Genomic DNA, 7,223 nt, shown 5'->3' on the forward strand with positions numbered 1-7,223 from the left:
GGAGAGGGCAGTGGAAAAGATGCTTTGCTGGGGCTTCTACCTCGAGCAATGCTGGACAGGTGATTTGGACCAAGGCTCCTGCTGAGGACAGCTAAAGCCCCGAGAGCAATTTAAAAAAATCAATCATCCTCTTCAGACCATTGAAGGGTAAGTGGGTAGAAACCAGGCAGCATGGCGCGCCTGCCGTCCCAGCAGCCACTTGAGAGGCTGAGGCAAGAGGAACCCTTGAGTCCAGGAATTCAAGACCAACCAGGGCAACACAGTGAGATCCCGTCTCAAAACAAAAACAGAACTTAACAAGGTAGCAAAGAATTTTCTAACCAGAATTCAGAAGGCAAAAATCCAGAGGAAAAAGGCCAGTATCCTAGACCACATGTTCCCTGGAACATTCGCCAATATGAAAGAAAGAGCTTTGAAACCAACCTGGGGTCTTGATGACCTCACGGGGTGAGAGAGGCAGGGGAAAGATAAACCCAGCACTAGAGTGTGCTCAGCGGTAGCATGCTTGCCTAACAGGCAAGAGGCCCGGGTCCGACCCAACACCACAGGAAAAACGAAAGGAAGGAAGGAAGGAAGAAGGAAGGAAGGAAGGAAGGAAGGAAGGAAGGAAGGAAGGAAGGAAGGAAGGAAGAAAAGAGGTAGAAAAGATGAAGAATCTAGCCCTCTACATCACCCTTAGATTAAAATGTCCTTAAATAAAGGTGAACCAAAAGAAAACCAAAACACAAACCCAGTCACATTGGGTGATTCAAGAAACTCAGCCCTCAAACATGAATTAAAGTGCTTTGGATTAGTAATGACCCCAGGTGCCTGGTAGACACAAACAAAAAACTTGTCTGGGGGGAGATGCTAGCATCGAGGCCTCAAATTACTCCCACAAATAATTTTCAAATGCACAAAGATAACCAGGTGTACAAGGAGACAAGACCCCATGAGCAAGAATCAGCACAAACAAAAGACAACAGAGATTGACCACAGTGAGTTCAGATAGGGGGATTATCAGAAATTATGACCTTAGAGTCACAGGCTTATGGATCCTCATGGTCAAGCTGATCTTAAAATTCACATGGAAATGCAAGGAACCCCTAATATTAGCCAAAAGAATCAGGGGGAAAAATGTGGAGGACTCAAAACTCCTAATACCAAGACTGCATGCAAAGCTACAGTAATGGAGACTGAGCAAGACTAACCTTGAGACAGACAAATAGACCAATAGACTCGAGGGCAGGAGAGATAGCTCAGTGGGTAGAGTGCCTGCCTCGCAAGCACAAGGCCCTGGGTTCAAGCCCCAGCACTGCAAAAAAAAAAAAAAAAAAGAACATACTTGAGAGTTCAGAAAGAGACCCACATGTTGGTGCTCAATTGAATATTGACAAGGGGACTAAGAAAATTCAATGTGGGAGGACAGTTTTTAACAAATTATCCTGGGACAACTGGATCTTTACATGTGAAATAATGAAATTGTCCCCCTACCTCACACCATATACCCCAGTACACCATTAAATCAAAACGAGGGTGGAGGCCTCGGGAAGGAGGTTAATGTCATTCTAAGATACAAGAGAGTTTTCTCCCTCTTTCCACACCCCAGTCCTAGCCTCCTCTCTTTTTTTTCTTACAATAAGAAGATAGCCATCTGTGAACAAGGAAGAAAGTCCTTATCAGAATCCAATCATGCCGGCACCCTGATCTCAGACTCCCAGCCTCCAGAAGTATGAGAAAACCTTTCTGTCTCTCTGTCGCTTAGGCCAGCCAGTCTATGGCATTTTTGTTAGAGCATCCCAAAATGAGACAATATCCTTAGTCGTGAGGAAAATATAAATTAAAACCACCGTGAGATTCTGCTGCTCGCCCACTGAGATGGCTGCACCAACAGCAGGTGTGGTTAAGGACTTGGATAAATGGGACCCTTACATACATACAGAAAGTGGGCCAGCGATTGCTAGGGTGAGGGGTGACAATGAGGTTTGGGAGGATGGAATGTTCTAGAATCAGACTGCACGAGGCAGCGCTCTACCACTGAGCCGCACCCCCAGCCCTGTATTTAACAAGGTAAATATTATGTATGCGAGTCGTACCTCGGAGCCAGCGCCAGCGACGGCCAGCTAAGGGGTGTTCAGCGCTCACTACGCAGCAGGTCTCCTAAGTGCCCCCCACATCCCTCCAGGCCTGGCGCTATTACTTTTCCAATTCACAGATGAAAACTGAGCCAGGGGGCTGGGGACGAAGCTCGGTTGGTAGAGCGCTCGCCTCACAGGCACAAGGCCCCGGGTTGCTGAGCCCGAGAGGGTCACTTACCTGAGGTCAGTTAGGAAGTGCAGTCGGGATTCAAACCCAGGCCGCCTTCTCAAGTCCTGCTCCTCTGAGATCACCAACTGGTCGTTGTTTGGAGAGCCTGACGGGGGGAGGACTTGCCCAGGTCCCCTGCAGCCCTGCGCCCAGTGGGGCCTGGGGCCAGGACCCCGCCCAGTCGGCTCTCAGCATCAGGGTTTCTGGGGCCGAGGGATGACCTGACTTTCTAGACATTAGAGGCCTGTTCTTGCTCTGCGTGTCTGGAGGGAGCTCAGGGAAGTTTGCTCGGAATAAGAACACGCGCCACGCATCCCAAGCCGGACGCAGAGGTACCCGCCCTCTGTGCCGCGTCCCAGTGAACTTTCCAAAGTCCCTGTTTACCTTGCTCTTTTAACTGCGGCTCATTTGGGGGTTCGGAAATGTGATGAAGGGTCTCGGGTATAGCTCAAGGGTAAAGTGCTTGCCTAGCATGTGTGAGGCCGTGGGTTCAAGTCCCAACGCTGAGAAAAAAAGATAAAACAGAGACGGGATGAAAGCTGCCCACGGTCACACAGCTAGTAAGTGGAGAAGTGAACATTAACTCAGCCACGCGGGCTTCGCATCTGAGATTAAGCCATCACCCTTGAGTGGCTGGGCCAGGATCCCCGGCAGATCCCAGGCCCTGGCTGTCACTTGATTAGCCCCATAGAGGTTAAGAGAAAGACAGGGGAAGGAGTTTGGGGAGCCTGGGGCAGGATTGTGGGGTTGGGGGTGGTCGCCTGGCGGAGGGGAGTGAGGTATGCCAGGAGGGGTGGGCAGTAGGCCCAGGGCCGGTTCCTGCGTCCTTGTCACCCCCACAGGCGAGGCCCCAGCTCACACCCCTGCTTCCTGGTGACGCTCCTTCTTCGCTGGGGCTGCCAGTGGGGGCTGCGGGACCCCCCTTACAGCACAACCCCGCCTCAGCCGGTGCCCACCCGCCTCGCCCGCCAGGCGCACAGGAGGGGGCGCCTCTTCCCGGTCCCCACGGGCCCCCTCCTCCTGCCGTGCTCCTGGCTGCAGAGGGCAGGGCCGGCACATCCAGGGGTGGTCAGCTGCCGCCTCAGCATGGGCACGACGCCTTGGGGCTCCCCCTGGGGAGGGACCCCACTCCTGAGTCTGCCGCTGGCCTGGGTGGAAGGGCCCCTCCTTCTGTCTGGCAGCAGCACCCCAGACCTGGCTGGGGAGGCTTCTCAGGGAGAGGGAGAAATGGGGACCCAGGTGCTGGGACATGCCTCCTGGTGACCGGTCGTGCACACGTCAGATCCCACTTACCGAGAAGAGAGCGTGTGGGGTGAAGAGAGGGAGTCGGGAGTCCAGCTGCCTGGGTTTCAATCCCAACTCAGACATCAACTAGCTGTGTCACTTTGGGCAAGTCACTTGACATCTCTGAACCTCAGTTTCTCCACCTGTGAAAGGGCACATGGGGAACCAGGGTGTTGATTGCACAGTGCTCTCAGCAGCACTTTCTGGCTGTTCTAACTGAATGCTAGATCTTGTCACCTTGTACTTGCCTTCTGAGCAAGTGGCAGACAAGTCCCCAACCCTCCTGGAGCTCACAGACAAACTGCAAATAAGGATCCAAATACAGAAATAAGATCCGCACGGCGCGATGGTAGAGACTCTGGGAAGGAAGAGTGGAAGTCCGACATAGAGTGTAGGAGGGGTGGGGTGTCGGAGAAAACTGCCTGAGGAGGTGACAGTGAGCAGATGCACCCCAGATGAGGAGGTCGCTGTGGGACAATCTGTGAAAAGAGTGATTCAGGCAGGGGAGCAGCAAGTGCAAAGGTCCTGGGGCAGGAATGAAGCAGCCTGCTGGGAGCAGAAGAAGGCGAGCTCACAGGGGACCCTGGTCACTGGATGCCAGTAGTACCATCCCACCCCCAGTTGTGACAAGAAGGTCTCCAGACAGAGACAAATGTCCCCGGGGGGTAGTAAGCCAAAATTGCTGCTGGCTGAAAATTACTGTGTGAAGGAGAACGTGACCAGGGGGGCCCTACAGGCCATCAGGAGTCGGGTGACGAAAGGGGTCAAGCTGGCCCTGGCCTGGCCCTGCACCAGCCTTCCCCACGGTCCCTCCACACTCCTGGGACCCCTGTCACCCCTCCTGAGCATGCTCTGCCTCCCCAGGACTCCCCACCAAGCCTTCCCTCCCAGACGGCCTCCAGTCTGTTACACAGACCTTCCAAAAATTGCCTTGGGGGAGGGTGGTCCACAGAGCCGCCCACCAGAATCACCAGCCACAGAGTCTGTCCCTCGGTCTCCCACTCAGGGGACGGGAGTGGGAAGCCCCAAGGCTGAGCAGCCCTTTCCCTGCACCTGGCCCGTCCCACCGCTGGTCTCTGGGTCCCTCCTGTCCCCCCACTGCCCACTGGGACACCCTCCGGGGCCCCGGCTGGCCGGCCGCCCTGTGCCGGGCTCCCTCCTCTGTGCCGGGCCCTCGCCCGCCCGCAGCCTGGCCCAGGCCCTCCAGCCAGGCCCCCCCAGCCGTCTCTCCCCAGTGGCTCCAGTGGTTTGGACCAGCTCGGCGGCCTCCTGCCACATGACCTCACTCCCCACAGGCGCACTCTGCACGCGGGCCGCGCGAGTGAGCTCACACACACACACAGGCGCACACGGACACGTGGAGCAGACCTGCACCCAGCTGGGCTGGGTGCTGTCTACCCGAGGAGGCCCCAGCAGAGGGGCAGCACTCAAAGCCACATGGGTGTCCTCAGAGGGCGAGCTCAGCCCAGACTGTCCACGGCCTCAGCTGCCCGGCCTCTGCACAGGGCAGGGGCCCCTCTGCGTCCTCCTGCCTCCATCTCTCCTGGGGCAGGGGGGCTGATGGGGTAGGATGCTGCCCCTCTCCAGGTGGACCCACCATCTCCTCTGTCCCCCACCCACCTTCTGCAAAGGTGGCCAAGCTGGCCGGGAGCTGGACCCCCATCACCCCGGGAGGCCGTGGGCGTGTGCCTCAGTTTCCCCTTCGAACAGGAGGCTTGCCCGTGGTCAGCCTGGTGCAGGACGGGCACCGGGATCCTGTGAACAGCCCCCTGCCCTTCTCTGACCCCTGCGGCCCCGAGTCTGGGCATGGGGACCTCTGCAGTCAGCCCCCCACTGACGGTCTGTCTCCAGGAGAGCTTCCCAGCAGACTTGGGGGTCGGCAGGAGGGGGAGCCGGCTGCTGCCTTCTAATTTAGATTCCTGGGTTTATGGCAGGAAGCTGAGCTAGGCTGACGCTGTAATTAAGGCGATTCCTGAGGCCGCGGGAGGAGGCCAGGAGAGGAGCCAGCGGCCCCCACCTCAGAGCGCCCTGCTGTGGAACTCCATTCTGCATCCCAAGAAACCAGAGATGGGCATCTGCTTCCGCAGGGTCACACAGCACCCAGGGGGCTCCCTCTGCCAGCTGTGGTCCAGCCCAGGGAGGCAGGGAGTCCTGACGCGTGACTTCTTTGTTCCCTCCGCCCTGGACCCCAGGCCCATCTTCAGAGTCCCCCTCCCCCTGCATTCCTGAGGTGTCTGGGCAGAGTCTGGCCAGGGCTGTGGCAGGAGGGGCAGCTCCCACCCAGGGGTCAAGACCAGGGCAGCAGCCTGGGCGTGGGGATGCGCTGGGTCCGCGTGGCCAGAAGACCTGAGGCTCAGCATCTCCGACCCTCCCTCCCATCCATGGGCCCAGGGCTGAGAGTAAAGTCTCGCTCTGCTCCCGCCAGTGCCCTGGGCCTCAGCGTTAGCATCTGTGTAAAGGGCACACCGTCTGTGCAAAGGCCAGCTCTGCTCCTGCCCCAGCTGGGCTCAGGGGCTGTGGGAGGCCCCGCCAGAGCTCTGGGTGACGGTGAAGTCACCAGCCCCACGTTTCATCCCCCCGCAGGCTCTGTGGCCTCCCTCTCTGGGCCTCTCAACTTTCCTTGGTACGGAGAGGGCTTCGGGGGAGCGAGGGTCTCGGACTGGAATTTCACAAGCTGATCCCCATCCGACGTCAGTGAGCAGGCCTGGGTGGGTTGTGACATTTCGTTTTGCCAAGTTGGGACGGTGTTTGGGACATTGTCACGCACCAAGGCACAGGAGTAGCAGAGGTGAGATGGTGGCTGCACTCCAGCGCTCAGTGGCCTGTCCTTCCCACTGGCTGGGGACACCTTTGTCCTGTGGGGCTCTGGGCTCCAACCCTGAGGTTGTCAGTTTGGGGACATGTGTGTCTGCATGTTCAGGTGGGGAGGGTGCGCTGCTGGGGCTGAGGAACCGCAGCCTGACTTCCTCCAAGAAAATCCTGGGGTCCAGGTCCGGTGGCAGGGCCAGCAGGGGGACGGGCACTCCTGTGACTGGGGAGAAAGGGGACTTTGTGCCCCAAACCGAGCCACCCCCAGCCTCCCTGCGTGCCCGGGCGCTCGGCCAGGGATGCAGAAACCCACGCAGCAGAGTCAGCCAGGCCTCTGCCGAAGCTGCTGCCCGTCCCTGGCCGGCCATGCCCTCCTCCAGCTGAGGCCAGACATGCGCAGCGAAGGTGCAGATGCCCGCTGGGCGGGGCTCGGCCGGGGCCTTGCCTGAGGAGAGAGGGCAGTTGGGGTGACGGTGCCCGGGCTGTGGAAATACCCCAACAAGCTGGGGGCCAAGAAGGGCGGGCAGATGACAGTCCGGATGTCCCTGTCCACGCCGCCTGGCCAGCCTCATGACCGCCCTGGAGGGTCTGCTGACTGGCCTCGACCACAGAGGATAAACAAAGGCTGAGTAAGGGAGGCTCAGAGGAGGGACACTGTCAGCCCTGACCCCACAGCTCCAGCCTCCGCAAGTCCTGCCCCTTCCTCCCAGCTTCCAGGAGACTCGGGGACGCTTTGGAGAAGAGCAGCTGTCCCCAGACTTGGGGACCCTTCTCTGGGTGCACATCCACCAGGGTGTTGCCCACCACCTTCCCCGCTAGTGAAGATCAACGGACCCCAACAGAAC

This window comes from Sciurus vulgaris (genome assembly GCF_902686455.1).
Source record: "Sciurus vulgaris genome assembly, chromosome: 1".
NCBI lineage: Eukaryota > Metazoa > Chordata > Mammalia > Rodentia > Sciuridae > Sciurus > Sciurus vulgaris.